We start from the raw sequence: 23,920 nt of genomic DNA, 5'->3' as shown, positions 1-23,920 counted from the left end.
CACAGAGAAGGTGCTAGCAGGGAATTCTCTGCCTGCCTTTCCCCAGTGCTCTGCAAGCTCTCCAGGACAACATAGAATCTGGGGCTCTGTGCTTTCTTTCGTTCTGAACAAGTGTTACTGTTTTCTGCACAAAAGCGATTCTGCGAAGCAATGGGAACACTTCTGCTTCCCAGGCACAGAGAAGGTGCTAGCAGGGAATTCTCTGCCTGCTTTTCCCCAGTGCTCTGCAAGCTCTCCAGGACAACATAAAATCTGGGGCTCTTTGCTTTCTTTTGTTCTGAAAAAGTGTTACTGTTATCTGCACAAAAGCGATTCTGCCAAGCAATGTGAACACTTCTGCTTCCCAGGCACAGAGAAGGTGCTAGCAGGAAATTCTCTGCCTGCCTTTCCCCAGTGCTCTGCAAGCTCTCCAGGACAACATAAAATCTGGGGCTCTGTGCTTTCTTTTGTTCTGAACAAGTGTTACTGTTTTCTGCACAAAAGCGATTCTGCGAAGCAATGCGAACACTTCTGTTTCCCAGGCACAGAGAAGGTGCTAGCAGGGAATTCTCTGCCTGCTTTTCCCCAGTGCTCTGCAAGCTCTCCAGGACAACAGTAGATCTGGGGCTCTGTGCTTTCTTTCGTTCTGAACAAGTGTTACTGTTTTCTGCACAAAAGCGATTCTGCGAACCAATGTGAAGACTTCTGCTTCCCAGGCACAGAGAAGGTGCTAGCAGGGAATTCTCTGCCTGCCTTTCCCCAGTGCTCTGCAAGCTCTCCAGGACAACATAAAATCTGGGGCTCTGTGCTTTCTTTCGTTCTGAACAAGTGTTACTGTTTTCTGCACAGAAGCGATTCTGCGAAGCAATGTGAAGACTTCTGTTTCCCAGGCACAGAGAAGGTGCTAGCAGGGAATTCTCTGCCTGCCTTTCCCCAGTGCTCTGCAAGTTCTCCAGGACAACATAAAATCTGGGGCTCTGTGCTTTCTTTCGTTCTGAACAAGTGTTACTGTTTTCTGCACAAAAGCGATTCTGCGAAGCAATGTGAACACTTCTGTTTCCCAGGCACAGAGAAGGTGCTAGCAGGGAATTCTCTGCCTGCCTTTCCCCAGTGCTCTGCAAGCTCTCCAGGACAACATAAAATCTGGGGCTCTGTGCTTTCTTTCGTTCTGAACAAGTGTTACTGTTTTCTGCACAAAAGCGATTCTGCGAAGCAATGTGAAGACTTCTGCTTCCCAGGCACAGAGAAGGTGCTAGCAGGGAATTCTCTGCCTGCTTTTCCCCAGTGCTCTGCAAGCTCTCCAGCACAACATAAAATCTGGGGCTCTGTGCTTTCTTTCGTTCTGAACAAGTGTTATTGTTTTCTGCACAAAAGCGATTCTGCGAAGCAATGTGAACACTTCTGCTTCCCAGGCACAGAGAAGGTGCTAGCAGGGAATTCTCTGCCTGCCTTTCCCCAGTGCTCTGCAAGCTCTCCAGGACAACATAAAATCTGGGGCTCTGTGCTTTCTTTCGTTCTGAACAAGTGTTACTGTTTTCTGCACAAAAGCGATTCTGCGAAGCAATGGGAACACTTCTGCTTCCCAGGCACAGAGAAGGTGCTAGCAGGGAATTGTCTGCCTGCCTTTCCCCAGTGCTCTGCAAGCTCTCCAGCACAACATAAAATCTGGGGCTCTGTGCTTTCTTTCGTCTGAACAAGTGTTACTGTTTTCTGCACAAAAGCGATTCTGCGAAGCAATGTGAACATGCACAGAGAAGGTGCTAGCAGGGAATTCTCTGCCTGCCTTTCCCCAGTGCTCTGCAAGCTCTCCAGGACAACATAAAATCTGGGGCTCTGTGCTTTCTTTCGTCTGAACAAGTGTTACTGTTTTCTGCACAAAAGCGATTCTGCGAAGCAATGTGAAGACTTCTGCTTCCCAGGCACAGAGAAGGTGCTAGCAGGGAATTCTCTGCCTGCTTTTCCCCAGTGCTCTGCAAGCTCTCCAGGACAACATAAAATCTGGGGCTCTGTGCTTTCTTTTGTTCTGAACAAGTGTTACTGTTTTCTGCCAAAAGCGATACTGCTAAGAAATGTGAACACTTCTGTTTCCCAGGCACAGAGAAGGTGCTAGCAGGGAATTCTCTGCCTGCTTTTCCCCAGTGCTCTGCAAGCTCTCCAGGACAACATAAAATCTGGGGCTCTGTGCTTTCTTTCCTTCTGAACAAGTGTTACTGTTTTCTGCACAAAAGCGATTCTGCGAAGCAATGTGAACACTTCTGTTTCCCAGGCACAGAAAACGTACTAGCAGGGAATTCTCTGCCTGCTTTTCCCCAGTGCTGTGCAAGCTCTCCAGGACAACATAAAATCTGGGGCTCTGTGCTTTCTTTCGTTCTGAACAAGTGTTACTGTTTTCTGCACAAAAGCGATTCTGCGAAGCAGTGTGAACACTTCTGCTTCCCAGGCACAGAGAAGGTGCTAGCAGGGAATTCTCTGCCTGCCTTTCCCCAGTGCTCTGCAAGCTCTCCAGGACAACATAAAATCTGGGGCTCTGTGCTTTCTTTCGTCTGAACAAGTGTTACTGTTTTCTGCACAAAAGCGATTCTGCGAAGCAATGTGAACAGGCACAGAGAAGGTGCTAGCAGGGAATTCTCTGCCTGCCTTTCCCCAGTGCTCTGCAAGCTCTCCAGGACAACATAAAATCTGGGGCTCTGTGGTTTCTTTCGTTCTGAACAAGTGTTACTGTTTTCTGCACAAAAGCGATTCTGCGAAGCAATGGGAACACTTCTGCTTCCCAGGCACAGAGAAGGTGCTAGCAGGGAATTCTCTGCCTGCTTTTCCCCAGTGCTGTGCAAGCTCTCCAGGAAAACATAAAATCTGGGGCTCTGTGCTTTCTTTCGTTCTGAACAAGTGTTATTGTTTTCTGCACAAAAGCGATTCTGCGAAGCAATGTGAAGACTTCTGCTTCCCAGGCACAGAGAAGGTGCTAGCAGGGAATTCTCTGCCTGCCTTTCCCCAGTGCTCTGCAAGCTCTCCAGGACAACATAAAATCTGGGGCTCTGTGCTTTCTTTCGTTCTGAACAAGTGTTACTGTTTTCTGCACAAAAGCGATTCTGCGAAGCAATGGGAACACTTCTGCTTCCCAGGCACAGAGAAGGTGCTAGCAGGGAATTGTCTGCCTGCCTTTCCCCAGTGCTCTGCAAGCTCTCCAGCACAACATAAAATCTGGGGCTCTGTGCTTTCTTTCGTTCTGAACAAGTGTTACTGTTTTCTGCACAAAAGCGATTCTGCGAAGCAATGTGAAGACTTCTGCTTCCCAGGCACAGAGAAGGTGCTAGCAGGGAATTCTCTGCCTGCCTTTCCCCAGTGCTCTGCAAGCTCTCCAGGACAACATAAAATCTGGGGCTCTGTGCTTTCTTTCGTTCTGAACAAGTGTTACTGTTTTCTGCACAAAAGCGATTCTGCGAAGCAATGCGAACACTTCTGCTTCCCAGGCACAGAGAAGGTGCTAGCAGGGAATTCTCTGCCTGCTTTTCCCCAGTGCTCTGCAAGCTCTCCAGGACAACATAAAATCTGGGGCTCTGTGCTTTCTTTTGTTCTGAAAAAGTGTTACTGTTATCTGCACAAAAGCGATTCTGCCAAGCAATGTGAACACTTCTGCTTCCCAGGCACAGAGAAGGTGCTAGCAGGAAATTCTCTGCCTGCCTTTCCCCAGTGCTCTGCAAGCTCTCCAGGACAACATAAAATCTGGGGCTCTGTGCTTTCTTTTGTTCTGAACAAGTGTTACTGTTTTCTGCACAAAAGCGATTCTGCGAAGCAATGCGAACACTTCTGTTTCCCAGGCACAGAGAAGGTGCTAGCAGGGAATTCTCTGCCTGCTTTTCCCCAGTGCTCTGCAAGCTCTCCAGGACAACAGTAGATCTGGGGCTCTGTGCTTTCTTTCGTTCTGAACAAGTGTTACTGTTTTCTGCACAAAAGCGATTCTGCGAACCAATGTGAAGACTTCTGCTTCCCAGGCACAGAGAAGGTGCTAGCAGGGAATTCTCTGCCTGCCTTTCCCCAGTGCTCTGCAAGCTCTCCAGGACAACATAAAATCTGGGGCTCTGTGCTTTCTTTCGTTCTGAACAAGTGTTACTGTTTTCTGCACAAAAGCGATTCTGCGAAGCAATGGGAACACTTCTGCTTCCCAGGCACAGAGAAGGTGCTAGCAGGGAATTCTCTGCCTGCCTTTCCCCAGTGCTCTGCAAGTTCTCCAGGACAACATAAAATCTGGGGCTCTGTGCTTTCTTTCGTTCTGAACAAGTGTTACTGTTTTCTGCACAAAAGCGATTCTGCGAAGCAATGTGAACACTTCTGTTTCCCAGGCACAGAGAAGGTGCTAGCAGGGAATTCTCTGCCTGCCTTTCCCCAGTGCTCTGCAAGCTCTCCAGGACAACATAAAATCTGGGGCTCTGTGCTTTCTTTCGTTCTGAACAAGTGTTACTGTTTTCTGCACAAAAGCGATTCTGCGAAGCAATGTGAAGACTTCTGCTTCCCAGGCACAGAGAAGGTGCTAGCAGGGAATTCTCTGCCTGCTTTTCCCCAGTGCTCTGCAAGCTCTCCAGGACAACATAAAATCTGGGGCTCTGTGCTTTCTTTCGTTCTGAACAAGTGTTATTGTTTTCTGCACAAAAGCGATTCTGCGAAGCAATGTGAACACTTCTGCTTCCCAGGCACAGAGAAGGTGCTAGCAGGGAATTCTCTGCCTGCCTTTCCCCAGTGCTCTGCAAGCTCTCCAGGACAACATAAAATCTGGGGCTCTGTGCTTTCTTTCGTTCTGAACAAGTGTTACTGTTTTCTGCACAAAAGCGATTCTGCGAAGCAATGGGAACACTTCTGCTTCCCAGGCACAGAGAAGGTGCTAGCAGGGAATTCTCTGCCTGCTTTTCCCCAGTGCTCTGCAAGCTCTCCAGGACAACATAAAATCTGGGGCTCTGTGCTTTCTTTTGTTCTGAAAAAGTGTTACTGTTATCTGCACAAAAGCGATTCTGCCAAGCAATGTGAACACTTCTGCTTCCCAGGCACAGAGAAGGTGCTAGCAGGAAATTCTCTGCCTGCCTTTCCCCAGTGCTCTGCAAGCTCTCCAGGACAACATAAAATCTGGGGCTCTGTGCTTTCTTTTGTTCTGAACAAGTGTTACTGTTTTCTGCACAAAAGCGATTCTGCGAAGCAATGCGAACACTTCTGTTTCCCAGGCACAGAGAAGGTGCTAGCAGGGAATTCTCTGCCTGCTTTTCCCCAGTGCTCTGCAAGCTCTCCAGGACAACAGTAGATCTGGGGCTCTGTGCTTTCTTTCGTTCTGAACAAGTGTTACTGTTTTCTGCACAAAAGCGATTCTGCGAACCAATGTGAAGACTTCTGCTTCCCAGGCACAGAGAAGGTGCTAGCAGGGAATTCTCTGCCTGCCTTTCCCCAGTGCTCTGCAAGCTCTCCAGGACAACATAAAATCTGGGGCTCTGTGCTTTCTTTCGTTCTGAACAAGTGTTACTGTTTTCTGCACAAAAGCGATTCTGCGAAGCAATGTGAAGACTTCTGTTTCCCAGGCACAGAGAAGGTGCTAGCAGGGAATTCTCTGCCTGCCTTTCCCCAGTGCTCTGCAAGTTCTCCAGGACAACATAAAATCTGGGGCTCTGTGCTTTCTTTCGTTCTGAACAAGTGTTACTGTTTTCTGCACAAAAGCGATTCTGCGAAGCAATGTGAACACTTCTGTTTCCCAGGCACAGAGAAGGTGCTAGCAGGGAATTCTCTGCCTGCCTTTCCCCAGTGCTCTGCAAGCTCTCCAGGACAACATAAAATCTGGGGCTCTGTGCTTTCTTTCGTTCTGAACAAGTGTTACTGTTTTCTGCACAAAAGCGATTCTGCAAAGCAATGTGAAGACTTCTGCTTCCCAGGCACAGAGAAGGTGCTAGCAGGGAATTCTCTGCCTGCTTTTCCCCAGTGCTCTGCAAGCTCTCCAGCACAACATAAAATCTGGGGCTCTGTGCTTTCTTTCGTTCTGAACAAGTGTTATTGTTTTCTGCACAAAAGCGATTCTGCGAAGCAATGTGAACACTTCTGCTTCCCAGGCACAGAGAAGGTGCTAGCAGGGAATTCTCTGCCTGCCTTTCCCCAGTGCTCTGCAAGCTCTCCAGGACAACATAAAATCTGGGGCTCTGTGCTTTCTTTCGTTCTGAACAAGTGTTACTGTTTTCTGCACAAAAGCGATTCTGCGAAGCAATGGGAACACTTCTGCTTCCCAGGCACAGAGAAGGTGCTAGCAGGGAATTGTCTGCCTGCCTTTCCCCAGTGCTCTGCAAGCTCTCCAGCACAACATAAAATCTGGGGCTCTGTGCTTTCTTTCGTCTGAACAAGTGTTACTGTTTTCTGCACAAAAGCGATTCTGCGAAGCAATGTGAACATGCACAGAGAAGGTGCTAGCAGGGAATTCTCTGCCTGCCTTTCCCCAGTGCTCTGCAAGCTCTCCAGGACAACATAAAATCTGGGGCTCTGTGCTTTCTTTCGTCTGAACAAGTGTTACTGTTTTCTGCACAAAAGCGATTCTGCGAAGCAATGTGAAGACTTCTGCTTCCCAGGCACAGAGAAGGTGCTAGCAGGGAATTCTCTGCCTGCTTTTCCCCAGTGCTCTGCAAGCTCTCCAGGACAACATAAAATCTGGGGCTCTGTGCTTTCTTTTGTTCTGAACAAGTGTTACTGTTTTCTGCCAAAAGCGATACTGCTAAGAAATGTGAACACTTCTGTTTCCCAGGCACAGAGAAGGTGCTAGCAGGGAATTCTCTGCCTGCTTTTCCCCAGTGCTCTGCAAGCTCTCCAGGACAACATAAAATCTGGGGCTCTGTGCTTTCTTTCCTTCTGAACAAGTGTTACTGTTTTCTGCACAAAAGCGATTCTGCGAAGCAATGTGAACACTTCTGTTTCCCAGGCACAGAAAACGTACTAGCAGGGAATTCTCTGCCTGCTTTTCCCCAGTGCTGTGCAAGCTCTCCAGGACAACATAAAATCTGGGGCTCTGTGCTTTCTTTCGTTCTGAACAAGTGTTACTGTTTTCTGCACAAAAGCGATTCTGCGAAGCAGTGTGAACACTTCTGCTTCCCAGGCACAGAGAAGGTGCTAGCAGGGAATTCTCTGCCTGCCTTTCCCCAGTGCTCTGCAAGCTCTCCAGGACAACATAAAATCTGGGGCTCTGTGCTTTCTTTCGTCTGAACAAGTGTTATTGTTTTCTGCACAAAAGCGATTCTGCGAAGCAATGTGAAGACTTCTGCTTCCCAGGCACAGAGAAGGTGCTAGCAGGGAATTCTCTGCCTGCCTTTCCCCAGTGCTCTGCAAGCTCTCCAGGACAACATAAAATCTGGGGCTCTGTGCTTTCTTTCGTTCTGAACAAGTGTTACTGTTTTCTGCACAAAAGCGATTCTGCGAAGCAATGGGAACACTTCTGCTTCCCAGGCACAGAGAAGGTGCTAGCAGGGAATTGTCTGCCTGCCTTTCCCCAGTGCTCTGCAAGCTCTCCAGCACAACATAAAATCTGGGGCTCTGTGCTTTCTTTCGTTCTGAACAAGTGTTACTGTTTTCTGCACAAAAGCGATTCTGCGAAGCAATGTGAAGACTTCTGCTTCCCAGGCACAGAGAAGGTGCTAGCAGGGAATTGTCTGCCTGCCTTTCCCCAGTGCTCTGCAAGCTCTCCAGGACAACATAAAATCTGGGGCTCTGTGCTTTCTTTCGTTCTGAACAAGTGTTACTGTTTTCTGCACAAAAGCGATTCTGCGAAGCAATGCGAACACTTCTGTTTCCCAGGCACAGAGAAGGTGCTAGCAGGGAATTCTCTGCCTGCTTTTCCCCAGTGCTCTGCAAGCTCTCCAGGACAACATAAAATCTGGGGCTCTGTGCTTTCTTTCGTTCTGAACAAGTGTTATTGTTTTCTGCACGAAAGCGATTCTGCGAAGCAATGGGAACACTTCTGCTTCCCAGGCACAGAGAAGGTGCTAGCAGGGAATTCTCTGCCTGCCTTTCCCCAGTGCTCTGCAAGCTCTCCAGGACAACATAAAATCTGGGGCTCTGTGCTTTCTTTCGTTCTGAACAAGTGTTACTGTTTTCTGCACAAAAGCGATTCTGCGAAGCAAAGGGAACACTTCTGCTTCCCAGGCACAGAGAAGGTGCTAGCAGGGAATTCTCTGCCTGCTTTTCCCCAGTGCTCTGCAAGCTCTCCAGGACAACATAAAATCTGGGGCTCTGTGCTTTCTTTTGTTCTGAAAAAGTGTTACTGTTATCTGCACAAAAGCGATTCTGCCAAGCAATGTGAACACTTCTGCTTCCCAGGCACAGAGAAGGTGCTAGCAGGAAATTCTCTGCCTGCCTTTCCCCAGTGCTCTGCAAGCTCTCCAGGACAACATAGAATCTGGGGCTCTGTGCTTTCTTTTGTTCTGAACAAGTATTAGTGTTTTCTGCACAAAAGCGATTCTGCGAAGCAATGTGAACACTTCTGCTTCCCAGGCACAGAGAAGGTGCTAGCAGGGAATTGTCTGCCTGCCTTTCCCCAGTGCTCTGCAAGCTCTCCAGGACAACAGCAAATCTGGGGCTCTGTGCTTTCTTTCGTTCTGAACAAGTGTTACTGTTTTCTGCACAAAAGCGATTCTGCGAAGCAATGTGAACACTTCTGTTTCCCAGGCACAGGGAAGGTGCTAGCAGGGAATTCTCTGCCTGCCTTTCCCCAGTGCTCTGCAAGCTCTCCAGGACAACATAAAATCTGGGGCTCTGTGCTTTCTTTCGCTCTGAACAAGTGTTACTGTTTTCTGCACAAAAGCGATTCTGCGAAGCAATGTGAACAGGCACAGAGAAGGTGCTAGCAGGGAATTCTCTGCCTGCCTTTCCCCAGTGCTCTGCAAGCTCTCCAGGACAACATAAAATCTGGGGCTCTGTGCTTTCTTTCGTTCTGAACAAGTGTTACTGTTTTCTGCACAAAAGCGATTCTGCGAAGCAATGGGAACACTTGTGCTTCCCAGGCACAGAGAAGGTGCTAGCAGGGAATTGTCTGCCTGCCTTTCCCCAGTGCTCTGCAAGCTCTCCAGCACAACATAAAATCTGGGGCTCTGTGCTTTCTTTCGTTCTGAACAAGTGTTACTGTTTTCTGCACAAAAGCGATTCTGCGAAGCAATGCGAACACTTCTGTTTCCCAGGCACAGAGAAGGTGCTAGCAGGGAATTCTCTGCCTGCTTTTCCCCAGTGCTCTGCAAGCTCTCCAGGACAACATAAAATCTGGGGCTCTGTGCTTTCTTTCGTTCTGAACAAGTGTTATTGTTTTCTGCACGAAAGCGATTCTGCGAAGCAATGTGAAGACTTCTGCTTCCCAGGCACAGAGAAGGTGCTAGCAGGAAATTCTCTGCCTGCCTTTCCCCAGTGCTCTGCAAGCTCTCCAGGACAACATAGAATCTGGGGCTCTGTGCTTTCTTTCCTTCTGAACAAGTGTTAGTGTTTTCTGCACAAAAGCGATTCTGCGAAGCAATGTGAACACTTCTGCTTCCCAGGCACAGAGAAGGTGCTAGCAGGGAATTGTCTGCCTGCCTTTCCCCAGTGCTCTGCAAGCTCTCCAGCACAACATAAAACCTGGGGCTCTGTGCTTTCTTTCGTCTGAACAAGTGTTACTGTTTTCTGCACAAAAGCGATTCTGCGAAGCAATGTGAACAGGCACAGAGAAGGTGCTAGCAGGGAATTCTCTGCCTGCCTTTCCCCAGTGCTCTGCAAGCTCTCCAGGACAACATAAAATCTGGGGCTCTGTGCTTTCTTTCGTTCTGAACAAGTGTTACTGTTTTCTGCACAAAAGCGATTCTGCGAAGCAATGCGAACACTTCTGTTTCCCAGGCACAGAGAAGGTGCTAGCAGGGAATTCTCTGCCTGCTTTTCCCCAGTGCTCTGCAAGCTCTCCAGGACAACATAAAATCTGGGGCTCTGTGCTTTCTTTCGTTCTGAACAAGTGTTATTGTTTTCTGCACGAAAGCGATTCTGCGAAGCAATGTGAAGACTTCTGCTTCCCAGGCACAGAGAAGGTGCTAGCAGGAAATTCTCTGCCTGCCTTTCCCCAGTGCTCTGCAAGCTCTCCAGGACAACATAGAATCTGGGGCTCTGTGCTTTCTTTCCTTCTGAACAAGTGTTAGTGTTTTCTGCACAAAAGCGATTCTGCGAAGCAATGTGAACACTTCTGCTTCCCAGGCACAGAGAAGGTGCTAGCAGGGAATTGTCTGCCTGCCTTTCCCCAGTGCTCTGCAAGCTCTCCAGCACAACATAAAACCTGGGGCTCTGTGCTTTCTTTCGTCTGAACAAGTGTTACTGTTTTCTGCACAAAAGCGATTCTGCGAAGCAATGTGAACAGGCACAGAGAAGGTGCTAGCAGGGAATTCTCTGCCTGCCTTTCCCCAGTGCTCTGCAAGCTCTCCAGGACAACATAAAATCTGGGGCTCTGTGCTTTCTTTCGTTCTGAACAAGTGTTACTGTTTTCTGCACAAAAGCGATTCTGCGAAGCAATGCGAACACTTCTGTTTCCCAGGCACAGAGAAGGTGCTAGCAGGGAATTCTCTGCCTGCTTTTCCCCAGTGCTGTGCAAGCTCTCCAGGACAACATAAAATCTGGGGCTCTGTGCTTTCTTTCGTTCTGAACAAGTGTTATTGTTTTCTGCACAAAAGCGATTCTGCGAAGCAATGTGAACACTTCTGCTTCCCAGGCACAGAGAAGGTGCTAGCAGGGAATTCTCTGCCTGCCTTTCCCCAGTGCTCTGCAAGCTCTCCAGGACAACATAAAATCTGGGGCTCTGTGCTTTCTTTCGTTCTGAACAAGTGTTACTGTTTTCTGCACAAAAGCGATTCTGCGAAGCAATGTGAAGACTTCTGCTTCCCAGGCACAGAGAAGGTGCTAGCAGGGAATTCTCTGCCTGCCTTTCCCCAGTGCTCTGCAAGCTCTCCAGGACAACATAAAATCTGGGGCTCTGTGCTTTCTTTCGTTCTGAACAAGTGTTACTGTTTTCTGCACAAAAGCGATTCTGCGAAGCAATGCGAACACTTCTGTTTCCCAGGCACAGAGAAGGTGCTAGCAGGGAATTCTCTGCCTGCTTTTCCCCAGTGCTCTGCAAGCTCTCCAGGACAACATAAAATCTGGGGCTCTGTGCTTTCTTTCGTTCTGAACAAGTGTTATTGTTTTCTGCACGAAAGCGATTCTGCGAAGCAATGTGAAGACTTCTGCTTCCCAGGCACAGAGAAGGTGCTAGCAGGGAATTCTCTGCCTGCCTTTCCCCAGTGCTCTGCAAGCTCTCCAGGACAACATAAAATCTGGGGCTCTGTGCTTTCTTTCGTTCTGAACAAGTGTTACTGTTTTCTGCACAAAAGCGATTCTGCGAAGCAATGGGAACACTTCTGCTTCCCAGGCACAGAGAAGGTGCTAGCAGGGAATTCTCTGCCTGCTTTTCCCCAGTGCTGTGCAAGCTCTCCAGGACAACATAAAATCTGGGGCTCTGTGCTTTCTTTCGTTCTGAACAAGTGTTATTGTTTTCTGCACAAAAGCGATTCTGCGAAGCAATGTGAAGACTTCTGCTTCCCAGGCACAGAGAAGGTGCTAGCAGGGAATTCTCTGCCTGCCTTTCCCCAGTGCTCTGCAAGCTCTCCAGGACAACATAAAATCTGGGGCTCTGTGCTTTCTTTCGTTCTGAACAAGTGTTACTGTTTTCTGCACAAAAGCGATTCTGCGAAGCAATGTGAAGACTTCTGCTTCCCAGGCACAGAGAAGGTGCTAGCAGGGAATTCTCTGCCTGCCTTTCCCCAGTGCTCTGCAAGCTCTCCAGGACAACATAAAATCTGGGGCTCTGTGCTTTCTTTCGTTCTGAACAAGTGTTACTGTTTTCTGCACAAAAGCGATTCTGTGAAGCAATGTGAACACTTCTGTTTCCCAGGCACAGGGAAGGTGCTAGCAGGGAATTGTCTGCCTGCCTTTCCCCAGTGCTCTGCAAGCTCTCCAGGACAACATAGAATCTGGGGCTCTGTGCTTTCTTTCCTTCTGAACAAGTGTTAGTGTTTTCTGCACAAAAGCGATTCTGCGAAGCAATGTGAACACTTCTGCTTCCCAGGCACAGAGAAGGTGCTAGCAGGGAATTGTCTGCCTGCCTTTCCCCAGTGCTCTGCAAGCTCTCCAGCACAACATAAAACCTGGGGCTCTGTGCTTTCTTTCGTCTGAACAAGTGTTACTGTTTTCTGCACAAAAGCGATTCTGCGAAGCAATGTGAACAGGCACAGAGAAGGTGCTAGCAGGGAATTCTCTGCCTGCCTTTCCCCAGTGCTCTGCAAGCTCTCCAGGACAACATAAAATCTGGGGCTCTGTGCTTTCTTTCGTTCTGAACAAGTGTTACTGTTTTCTGCACAAAAGCGATTCTGCGAAGCAATGCGAACACTTCTGTTTCCCAGGCACAGAGAAGGTGCTAGCAGGGAATTCTCTGCCTGCTTTTCCCCAGTGCTGTGCAAGCTCTCCAGGACAACATAAAATCTGGGGCTCTGTGCTTTCTTTCGTTCTGAACAAGTGTTATTGTTTTCTGCACAAAAGCGATTCTGCGAAGCAATGTGAAGACTTCTGCTTCCCAGGCACAGAGAAGGTGCTAGCAGGGAATTCTCTGCCTGCCTTTCCCCAGTGCTCTGCAAGCTCTCCAGGACAACATAAAATCTGGGGCTCTGTGCTTTCTTTCGTTCTGAACAAGTGTTACTGTTTTCTGCACAAAAGCGATTCTGCGAAGCAATGTGAAGACTTCTGCTTCCCAGGCACAGAGAAGGTGCTAGCAGGGAATTCTCTGCCTGCCTTTCCCCAGTGCTCTGCAAGCTCTCCAGGACAACATAAAATCTGGGGCTCTGTGCTTTCTTTCGTTCTGAACAAGTGTTACTGTTTTCTGCACAAAAGCGATTCTGCGAAGCAATGCGAACACTTCTGTTTCCCAGGCACAGAGAAGGTGCTAGCAGGGAATTCTCTGCCTGCTTTTCCCCAGTGCTCTGCAAGCTCTCCAGGACAACATAAAATCTGGGGCTCTGTGCTTTCTTTCGTTCTGAACAAGTGTTATTGTTTTCTGCACGAAAGCGATTCTGCGAAGCAATGTGAAGACTTCTGCTTCCCAGGCACAGAGAAGGTGCTAGCAGGGAATTCTCTGCCTGCCTTTCCCCAGTGCTCTGCAAGCTCTCCAGGACAACATAAAATCTGGGGCTCTGTGCTTTCTTTCGTTCTGAACAAGTGTTACTGTTTTCTGCACAAAAGCGATTCTGCGAAGCAATGGGAACACTTCTGCTTCCCAGGCACAGAGAAGGTGCTAGCAGGGAATTCTCTGCCTGCTTTTCCCCAGTGCTGTGCAAGCTCTCCAGGACAACATAAAATCTGGGGCTCTGTGCTTTCTTTCGTTCTGAACAAGTGTTATTGTTTTCTGCACAAAAGCGATTCTGCGAAGCAATGTGAAGACTTCTGCTTCCCAGGCACAGAGAAGGTGCTAGCAGGGAATTCTCTGCCTGCCTTTCCCCAGTGCTCTGCAAGCTCTCCAGGACAACATAAAATCTGGGGCTCTGTGCTTTCTTTCGTTCTGAACAAGTGTTACTGTTTTCTGCACAAAAGCGATTCTGCGAAGCAATGTGAAGACTTCTGCTTCCCAGGCACAGAGAAGGTGCTAGCAGGGAATTCTCTGCCTGCCTTTCCCCAGTGCTCTGCAAGCTCTCCAGGACAACATAAAATCTGGGGCTCTGTGCTTTCTTTCGTTCTGAACAAGTGTTACTGTTTTCTGCACAAAAGCGATTCTGCGAAGCAATGCGAACACTTCTGTTTCCCAGGCACAGAGAAGGTGCTAGCAGGGAATTCTCTGCCTGCTTTTCCCCAGTGCTCTGCAAGCTCTCCAGGACAACATAAAATCTGGGGCTCTGTGCTTTCTTTCGTTCTGAACAAGTGTTACTGTTTTCTGCACAAAAGCGATTCTGCGAAGCAATGCGAACACTTCTGTTTCCCAGGCACAGAGAAGGTGCTAGCAGGGAATTCTCTGCCTGCTTTTCCCCAGTGCTCTGTAAGCTCTCCAGGACAACATAAAATCTGGGGCTCTGTGCTTTCTTTCGTTCTGAACAAGTGTTACTGTTTTCTGCACAAAAGCGATTCTGCGAAGCAATGTGAAGACTTCTGCTTCCCAGGCACAGAGAAGGTGCTAGCAGGGAATTCTCTGCCTGCCTTTCCCCAGTGCTCTGCAAGCTCTCCAGGACAACATAAAATCTGGGGCTCTGTGCTTTCTTTTGTTCTGAACAAGTGTTAGTGTTTTCTGCACAAAAGCGATTCTGCGAAGCAATGTGAACACTTCTGCTTCCCAGGCACAGAGAAGGTGCTAGCAGGGATTTCTCTGCCTGCCTTTCCCCAGTGCTCTGCAAGCTCTCCAGGACAACATAGAATCTGGGGCTCTGTGCTTTCTTTCGTTCTGAACAAGTGTTACTGTTTTCTGCACAAAAGCGATTCTGCGAAGCAATGTGAACACTTCTGTTTCCCAGGCACAGAGAAGGTGCTAGCAGGGAATTCTCTGCCTGCCTTTCCCCAGTGCTCTGCAAGCTCTCCAGGACAACATAAAATCTGGGGCTCTGTGCTTTCTTTCGTTCTGAACAAGTGTTATTGTTTTCTGCACAAAAGCGATTCTGCGAAGCAATGTGAAGACTTCTGCTTCCCAGGCACAGAGAAGGTGCTAGCAGGGAATTCTCTGCCTGCCTTTCCCCAGTGCTCTGCAAGCTCTCCAGGACAACAGCAAATCTGGGGCTCTGTGCTTTCTTTCGTTCTGAACAAGTGTTACTGTTTTCTGCACAAAAGCGATTCTGCGAAGCAATGTGAACACTTCTGTTTCCCAGGCACAGAGAAGGTGCTAGCAGGGAATTCTCTGCCTGCCTTTCCCCAGTGCTCTGCAAGCTCTCCAGGACAACATAAAATCTGGGGCTCTGTGCTTTCTTTCGTTCTGAACAAGTGTTACTGTTTTCTGCACAAAAGCGATTCTGCGAAGCAATGTGAAGACTTCTGCTTCCCAGGCACAGAGAAGGTGCTAGCAGGGAATTCTCTGCCTGCTTTTCCCCAGTGCTCTGCAAGCTCTCCAGGACAACATAAAATCTGGGGCTCTGTGCTTTCTTTCGTTCTGAACAAGTGTTACTGTTTTCTGCACAAAAGCGATTCTGCGAAGCAATGTGAAGACTTCTGCTTCCCAGGCACAGAGAAGGTGCTAGCAGGGAATTCTCTGCCTGCCTTTCCCCAGTGCTCTGCAAGCTCTCCAGGACAACATAAAATCTGGGGCTCTGTGCTTTCTTTCGTTCTGAACAAGTGTTACTGTTTTCTGCACAAAAGCGATTCTGCGAAGCAATGGGAACACTTCTGCTTCCCAGGCACAGAGAAGGTGCTAGCAGGGAATTGTCTGCCTGCCTTTCCCCAGTGCTCTGCAAGCTCTCCAGCACAACATAAAATCTGGGGCTCTGTGCTTTCTTTCGTCTGAACAAGTGTTACTGTTTTCTGCACAAAAGCGATTCTGCGAAGCAATGTGAACATGCACAGAGAAGGTGCTAGCAGGGAATTCTCTGCCTGCCTTTCCCCAGTGCTCCGCAAGCTCTCCAGGACAACATAAAATCTGGGGCTCTGTGGTTTCTTTCGTTCTGAACAAGTGTTACTGTTTTCTGCACAAAAGCGATTCTGCGAAGCAATGCGAACACTTCTGTTTCCCAGGCACAGAGAAGGTGCTAGCAGGGAATTCTCTGCCTGCTTTTCCCCAGTGCTCTGCAAGCTCTCCAGGACAACATAAAATCTGGGGCTCTGTGCTTTCTTTCGTTCTGAACAAGTGTTACTGTTTTCTGCACAAAAGCGATTCTGCGAAGCAATGCGAACACTTCTGTTTCCCAGGCACAGAGAAGGTGCTAGCAGGGAATTCTCTGCCTGCTTTTCCCCAGTGCTCTGTAAGCTCTCCAGGACAACATAAAATCTGGGGCTCTGTGCTTTCTTTCGTTCTGAACAAGTGTTACTGTTTTCTGCACAAAAGCGATTCTGCGAAGCAATGTGAACACTTCTGTTTCCCAGGCACAGAGAAGGTGCTAGCAGGGAATTCTCTGCCTGCCTTTCCCCAGTGCTCTGCAAGCTCTCCAGGACAACATAGAATCTGGGGCTCTGTGCTTTCTTTCGTCTGAACAAGTGTTACTGTTTTCTGCACAAAAGCGATTCTGCGAAGCAATGTGAACACTTCTGCTTCCCAGGCACAGAGAAGGTGCTAGCAGGGAATTCTCTGCCTGCTTTTCCCCAGTGCTCTGCAAGCTCTCCAGGACAACATAAAATCTGGGGCTCTGTGCTTTCTTTTGTTCTGAACAAGTGTTACTGTTTTCTGCCAAAAGCGATACTGCTAAGAAATGTGAACACTTCTGTTTCCCAGGCACAGAGAAGGTGCTAGCAGGGAATTCTCTGCCTGCTTTTCCCCAGTGCTCTGCAAGCTCTCCAGGACAACATAAAATCTGGGGCTCTGTGCTTTCTTTCCTTCTGAACAAGTGTTACTGTTTTCTGCACAAAAGCGATTCTGCGAAGCAATGTGAACACTTCTGCTTCCCAGGCACAGAGAAGGTGCTAGCAGGGAATTCTCTGCCTGCCTTTCCCCAGTGCTCTGCAAGCTCTCCAGGACAACATAAAATCTGGGGCTCTGTGCTTTCTTTCGTCTGAACAAGTGTTACTGTTTTCTGCACAAAAGCGATTCTGCGAAGCAATGTGAACAGGCACAGAGAAGGTGCTAGCAGGGAATTCTCTGCGTGCCTTTCCCCAGTGCTCTGCAAGCTCTCCAGGACAACATAAAATCTGGGGCTCTGTGCTTTCTTTCGTTCTGAACAAGTGTTACTGTTTTCTGCACAAAAGCGATTCTGCGAAGCAATGGGAACACTTCTGCTTCCCAGGCACAGAGAAGGTGCTAGCAGGGAATTCTCTGCCTGCTTTTCCCCAGTGCTCTGCAAGCTCTCCAGGACAACATAAAATCTGGGGCTCTGTGCTTTCTTTCGTTCTGAACAAGTGTTATTGTTTTCTGCACAAAAGCGATTCTGCGAAGCAATGTGAAGACTTCTGCTTCCCAGGCACAGAGAAGGTGCTAGCAGGGAATTCTCTGCCTGCCTTTCCCCAGTGCTCTGCAAGCTCTCCAGGACAACATAAAATCTGGGGCTCTGTGCTTTCTTTCGTTCTGAACAAGTGTTACTGTTTTCTGCACAAAAGCGATTCTGCGAAGCAATGGGAACACTTCTGCTTCCCAGGCACAGAGAAGGTGCTAGCAGGGAATTGTCTGCCTGCCTTTCCCCAGTGCTCTGCAAGCTCTCCAGCACAACATAAAATCTGGGGCTCTGTGCTTTCTTTCGTTCTGAACAAGTGTTACTGTTTTCTGCACAAAAGCGATTCTGCGAAGCAATGTGAAGACTTCTGCTTCCCAGGCACAGAGAAGGTGCTAGCAGGGAATTCTCTGCCTGCCTTTCCCCAGTGCTCTGCAAGCTCTCCAGGACAACATAAAATCTGGGGCTCTGTGCTTTCTTTCGTTCTGAACAAGTGTTACTGTTTTCTGCACAAAAGCGATTCTGCGAAGCAATGCGAACACTTCTGTTTCCCAGGCACAGAGAAGGTGCTAGCAGGGAATTCTCTGCCTGCTTTTCCCCAGTGCTCTGCAAGCTCTCCAGGACAACATAAAATCTGGGGCTCTGTGCTTTCTTTCGTTCTGAACAAGTGTTATTGTTTTCTGCACAAAAGCGATTCTGCGAAGCAATGTGAAGACTTCTGCTTCCCAGGCACAGAGAAGGTGCTAGCAGGGAATTCTCTGCCTGCCTTTCCCCAGTGCTCTGCAAGCTCTCCAGGACAACATAAAATCTGGGGCTCTGTGCTTTCTTTCGTTCTGAACAAGTGTTACTGTTTTCTGCACAAAAGCGATTCTGCGAAGCAATGGGAACACTTCTGCTTCCCAGGCACAGAGAAGGTGCTAGCAGGGAATTCTCTGCCTGCTTTTCCCCAGTGCTCTGCAAGCTCTCCAGGACAACATAAAATCTGGGGCTCTGTGCTTTCTTTTGTTCTGAAAAAGTGTTACTGTTTTCTGCACAAAAGCGATTCTGCCAAGCAATGTGAACACTTCTGCTTCCCAGGCACAGAGAAGGTGCTAGCAGGAAATTCTCTGCCTGCCTTTCCCCAGTGCTCTGCAAGCTCTCCAGGACAACATAGAATCTGGGGCTCTGTGCTTTCTTTTGTTCTGAACAAGTGTTAGTGTTTTCTGCACAAAAGCGATTCTGCGAAGCAATGTGAACACTTCTGCTTCCCAGGCACAGAGAAGGTGCTAGCAGGGAATTCTCTGCCTGCCTTTCCCCAGTGCTCTGCAAGCTCTCCAGGACAACATAAAATCTGGGGCTCTGTGCTTTCTTTCGTTCTGAACAAGTGTTACTGTTTTCTGCACAAAAGCGATTCTGCGAAGCAATGTGAACACTTCTGTTTCCCAGGCACAGGGAAGGTGCTAGCAGGGAATTCTCTGCCTGCCTTTCCCCAGTGCTCTGCAAGCTCTCCAGGACAACATAAAATCTGGGGCTCTGTGCTTTCTTTCGTTCTGAACAAGTGTTACTGTTTTCTGCACAAAAGCGATTCTGCGAAGCAATGTGAACACTTCTGTTTCCCAGGCACAGAGAAGGTGCTAGCAGGGAATTCTCTGCCTGCTTTTCCCCAGTGCTCTGCAAGCTCTCCAGGACAACATAAAATCTGGGGCTCTGTGCTTTCTTTCGTTCTGAACAAGTGTTACTGTTTTCCGCACAAAAGCGATTCTGCGAAGCAATGTGAAGACTTCTGCTTCCCAGGCACAGAGAAGGTGCTAGCAGGGAATTCTCTGCCTGCCTTTCCCCAGTGCTCTGCAAGCTCTCCAGGACAACATAAAATCTGGGGCTCTGTGCTTTCTTTCGTTCTGAACAAGTGTTACTGTTTTCTGCACAAAAGCGATTCTGCGAAGCAATGTGAACACTTCTGCTTCCCAGGCACAGAGAAGGTGCTAGCAGGGAATTCTCTGCCTGCCTTTCCCCAGTGCTCTGCAAGCTCTCCAGGACAACATAGAATCTGGGGCTCTGTGCTTTCTTTTGTTCTGAACAAGTGTTAGTGTTTTCTGCACAAAAGCGATTCTGCGAAGCAATGTGAACACTTCTGTTTCCCAGGCACAGAGAAGGTGCTAGCAGGGAATTCTCTGCCTGCCTTTCCCCAGTGCTCTGCAAGCTCTCCAGGACAACAGCAAATCTGGGGCTCTGTGCTTTCTTTCGTTCTGAACAAGTGTTAGTGTTTTCTGCACAAAAGCGATTCTGCGAAGCAATGGGAACACTTCTGCTTCCCAGGCACAGAGAAGGTGCTAGCAGGGAATTCTCTGCCTGCCTTTCCCCAGTGCTCTGCAAGCTCTCCAGGACAACAGCAAATCTGGGGCTCTGTGCTTTCTTTCGTTCTGAACAAGTGTTACTGTTTTCTGCACAAAAGCGATTCTGCGAAGCAATGTGAACACTTCTTCTTCCCAGGCACAGAGAAGGTGCTAGCAGGGAATTCTCTGCCTGCCTTTCCCCAGTGCTCTGCAAGCTCTCCAGGACAACATAAAATCTGGGGCTCTGTGCTTTCTTTCGTTCTGAACAAGTGTTACTGTTTTCTGCACAAAAGCGATTCTGCGAAGCAATGTGAAGACTTCTGTTTCCCAGGCACAGAGAAGGTGCTAGCAGGGAATTCTCTGCCTGCTTTTCCCCAGTGCTCTGCAAGCTCTCCAGGACAACATAAAATCTGGGGCTCTGTGCTTTCTTTCGTTCTGAACAAGTGTTATTGTTTTCTGCACAAAAGCGATTCTGCGAAGCAATGTGAAGACTTCTGCTTCCCAGGCACAGAGAAGGTGCTAGCAGGGAATTCTCTGCCTGCCTTTCCCCAGTGCTCTGCAAGCTCTCCAGGACAACATAAAATCTGGGGCTCTGTGCTTTCTTTCGTTCTGAACAAGTGTTACTGTTTTCTGCACAAAAGCGATTCTGCGAAGCAATGGGAACACTTCTGCTTCCCAGGCACAGAGAAGGTGCTAGCAGGGAATTGTCTGCCTGCCTTTCCCCAGTGCTCTGCAAGCTCTCCAGCACAACATAAAATCTGGGGCTCTGTGCTTTCTTTCGTTCTGAACAAGTGTTACTGTTTTCTGCACAAAAGCGATTCTGCGAAGCAATGCGAACACTTCTGTTTCCCAGGCACAGAGAAGGTGCTAGCAGGGAATTCTCTGCCTGCTTTTCCCCAGTGCTCTGCAAGCTCTCCAGGACAACATAAAATCTGGGGCTCTGTGCTTTCTTTCGTTCTGAACAAGTGTTACTGTTTTCTGCACAAAAGCGATTCTGCGAAGCAATGTGAACACTTCTGCTTCCCAGGCACAGAGAAGGTGCTAGCAGGGAATTCTCTGCCTGCCTTTCCCCAGTGCTCTGCAAGCTCTCCAGGACAACATAAAATCTGGGGCTCTGTGCTTTCTTTCGTTCTGAACAAGTGTTACTGTTTTCTGCACAAAAGCGATTCTGCGAAGCAATGTGAAGACTTCTGCTTCCCAGGCACAGAGAAGGTGCTAGCAGGGAATTCTCTGCCTGCCTTTCCCCAGTGCTCTGCAAGCTCTCCAGGACAACATAAAATCTGGGGCTCTGTGCTTTCTTTCGTTCTGAACAAGTGTTACTGTTTTCTGCACAAAAGCGATTCTGCGAAGCAATGTGAAGACTTCTGCTTCCCAGGCACAGAGAAGGTGCTAGCAGGGAATTCTCTGCCTGCCTTTCCCCAGTGCTCTGCAAGCTCTCCAGGACAACATAAAATCTGGGGCTCTGTGCTTTCTTTCGTTCTGAACAAGTGTTACTGTTTTCTGCACAAAAGCGATTCTGCGAAGCAATGTGAAGACTTCTGCTTCCCAGGCACAGAGAAGGTGCTAGCAGGGAATTCTCTGCCTGCCTTTCCCCAGTGCTCTGCAAGCTCTCCAGGACAACATAAAATCTGGGGCTCTGTGCTTTCTTTCGTTCTGAACAAGTGTTACTGTTTTCTGCACAAAAGCGATTCTGCGAAGCAATGTGAACACTTCTGCTTCCCAGGCACAGAGAAGGTGCTAGCAGGGGAATTCTCTGCCTGCCTTTCCCCAGTGCTCTGCAAGCTCTCCAGGACAACATAAAATCTGGGGCTCTGTGCTTTCTTTCGTTCTGAACAAGTATTACTGTTTTCTGCACAAAAGCGATTCTGCCAAGCAATGTGAACAGGCACAGAGAAGGTGCTAGCAGGGAATTCTCTGCCTGCCTTTCCCCAGTGCTCTGCAAGCTCTCCAGGACAACATAAAATCTGGGGCTCTGTGCTTTCTTTCGTTCTGAACAAGTCTTACTGTTTTCTGCACAAAAGCGATTCTGCGAAGCAATGGGAACACTTCTGCTTCCCAGGCACAGAGAAGGTGCTAGCAGGGAATTCTCTGCTTGCTTTTCCCCAGTGCTCTGCAAGCTCTCCAGGACAACATAAAATCTGGGGCTCTGTGCTTTCTTTCGTTCTGAACAAGTGTTACTGTTTTCTGCACAAAAGCGATTCTGCGAAGCAATGTGAAGACTTCTGCTTCCCAGGCACAGAGAAGGTGCTAGCAGGGAATTCTCTGCCTGCCTTTCCCCAGTGCTCTGCAAGCTCTCCAGGACAACATAAAATCTGGGGCTCTGTGCTTTCTTTCGTTCTGAACAAGTGTTACTGTTTTCTGCACAAAAGCGATTCTGCGAAGCAATGTGAACACTTCTGCTTCCCAGGCACAGAGAAGGTGCTAGCAGGGAATTCTCTGCCTGCCTTTCCCCAGTGCTCTGCAAGCTCTCCAGGACAACATAGAATCTGGGGCTCTGTGCTTTCTTTTGTTCTGAACAAGTGTTACTGTTTTCTGCACAAAAGCGATTCTGCGAAGCAATGGGAACACTTCTGCTTCCCAGGCACAGAGAAGGTGCTAGCAGGGAATTGTCTGCCTGCCTTTCCCCAGTGCTCTGCAAGCTCTCCAGGACAACATAAAATCTGGGGCTCTGTGCTTTCTTTCGTTCTGAACAAGTGTTACTGTTTTCTGCACAAAAGCGATTCTGCGAAGCAATGCGAACACTTCTGTTTCCCAGGCACAGAGAAGGTGCTAGCAGGGAATTCTCTGCCTGCTTTTCCCCAGTGCTCTGCAAGCTCTCCAGCACAACATAAAATATGGGGCTCTGTGCTTTCTTTCGTTCTGAACAAGTGTTAGTGTTTTCTGCACAAAAGCGATTCTGCGAAGCAATGTGAACACTTCTGTTTCCCAGGCACAGAGAAGGTGCTAGCAGGGAATTCTCTGCCTGCCTTTCCCCAGTGCTCTGCAAGCTCTCCAGGACAACATAAAATCTGGGGCTCTGTGCTTTCTTTCGTTCTGAACAAGTGTTACTGTTTTCTGCACAAAAGCGATTCTGCGAAGCAATGTGAAGACTTCTGCTTCCCAGGCACAGAGAAGGTGCTAGCAGGGAATTCTCTGCCTGCCTTTCCCCAGTGCTCTGCAAGCTCTCCAGGACAACATAAAATCTGGGGCTCTGTGCTTTCTTTCGTTCTGAACAAGTGTTACTGTTTTCTGCACAAAAGCGATTCTGCGAAGCAATGTGAACACTTCTGCTTCCCAGGCACAGAGAAGGTGCTAGCAGGGAATTCTCTGCCTGCCTTTCCCCAGTGCTCTGCAAGCTCTCCAGGACAACATAGAATCTGGGGCTCTGTGCTTTCTTTCGTTCTGAACAAGTGTTAGTGTTTTCTGCACAAAAGCGATTCTGCGAAGCAATGTGAACACTTCTGCTTCCCAGGCACAGAGAAGGTGCTAGCAGGGAATTCTCTGCCTGCCTTTCCCCAGTGCTCTGCAAGCTCTCCAGGACAACATAAAATCTGGGGCTCTGTGCTTTCTTTCGTTCTGAACAAGTGTTAGTGTTTTCTGCACAAAAGCGATTCTGCGAAGCAATGGGAACACTTCTGCTTCCCAGGAACAGAGAAGGTGCTAGCAGGGAATTCTCTGCCTGCCTTTCCCCAGTGCTCTGCAAGCTCTCCAGGACAACATAAAATCTGGGGCTCTGTGCTTTCTTTCGTTCTGAACAAGTGTTACTGTTTTCTGCACAAAAGCGATTCTGCGAAGCAATGCGAACACTTCTGCTTCCCAGGCACAGAGAAGGTGCTAGCAGGGAATTCTCTGCCTGCTTTTCCCCAGTGCTCTGTAAGCTCTCCAGGACAACATAAAATCTGGGGCTCTGTGCTTTCTTTCGTTCTGAACAAGTGTTACTGTTTTCTGCACAAAAGCGATTCTGCGAAGCAATGTGAACACTTCTGTTTCCCAGGCACAGAGAAGGTGCTAGCAGGGAATTCTCTGCCTGCCTTTCCCCAGTGCTCTGCAAGCTCTCCAGGACAACATAAAATCTGGGGCTCTGTGCTTTCTTTCGTTCTGAACAAGTGTTACTGTTTTCTGCACAAAAGCGATTCTGCGAAGCAATGCGAACACTTCTGTTTCCCAGGCACAGAGAAGGTGCTAGCAGGGAATTCTCTGCCTGCTTTTCCCCAGTGCTCTGCAAGCTCTCCAGGACAACATAAAATCTGGGGCTCTGTGCTTTCTTTCGTTCTGAACAAGTGTTATTGTTTTCTGCACAAAAGCGATTTTGCGAAGCAATGCGAAGACTTCTGCTTCCCAGGCACAGAGAAGGTGCTAGCAGGGAATTCTCTGCCTGCCTTTCCCCAGTGCTCTGCAAGCTCTCCAGGACAACATAAAATCTGGGGCTCTGTGCTTTCTTTCGTCTGAACAAGTGTTACTGTTTTCTGCACAAAAGCGATTCTGCGAAGCAATGTGAACACTTCTGCTTCCCAGGCAGAGAGAAGGTGCTAGCAGGGAATTCTCTGCCTGCTTTTCCCCAGTGCTCTG

The sequence above is a fragment of the Strix uralensis genome, chromosome 14, assembly GCF_047716275.1.
Source record: "Strix uralensis isolate ZFMK-TIS-50842 chromosome 14, bStrUra1, whole genome shotgun sequence".
In the NCBI taxonomy this organism is placed as follows: domain Eukaryota; kingdom Metazoa; phylum Chordata; class Aves; order Strigiformes; family Strigidae; genus Strix; species Strix uralensis.
This window is presented reverse-complemented; position numbering follows the sequence as displayed.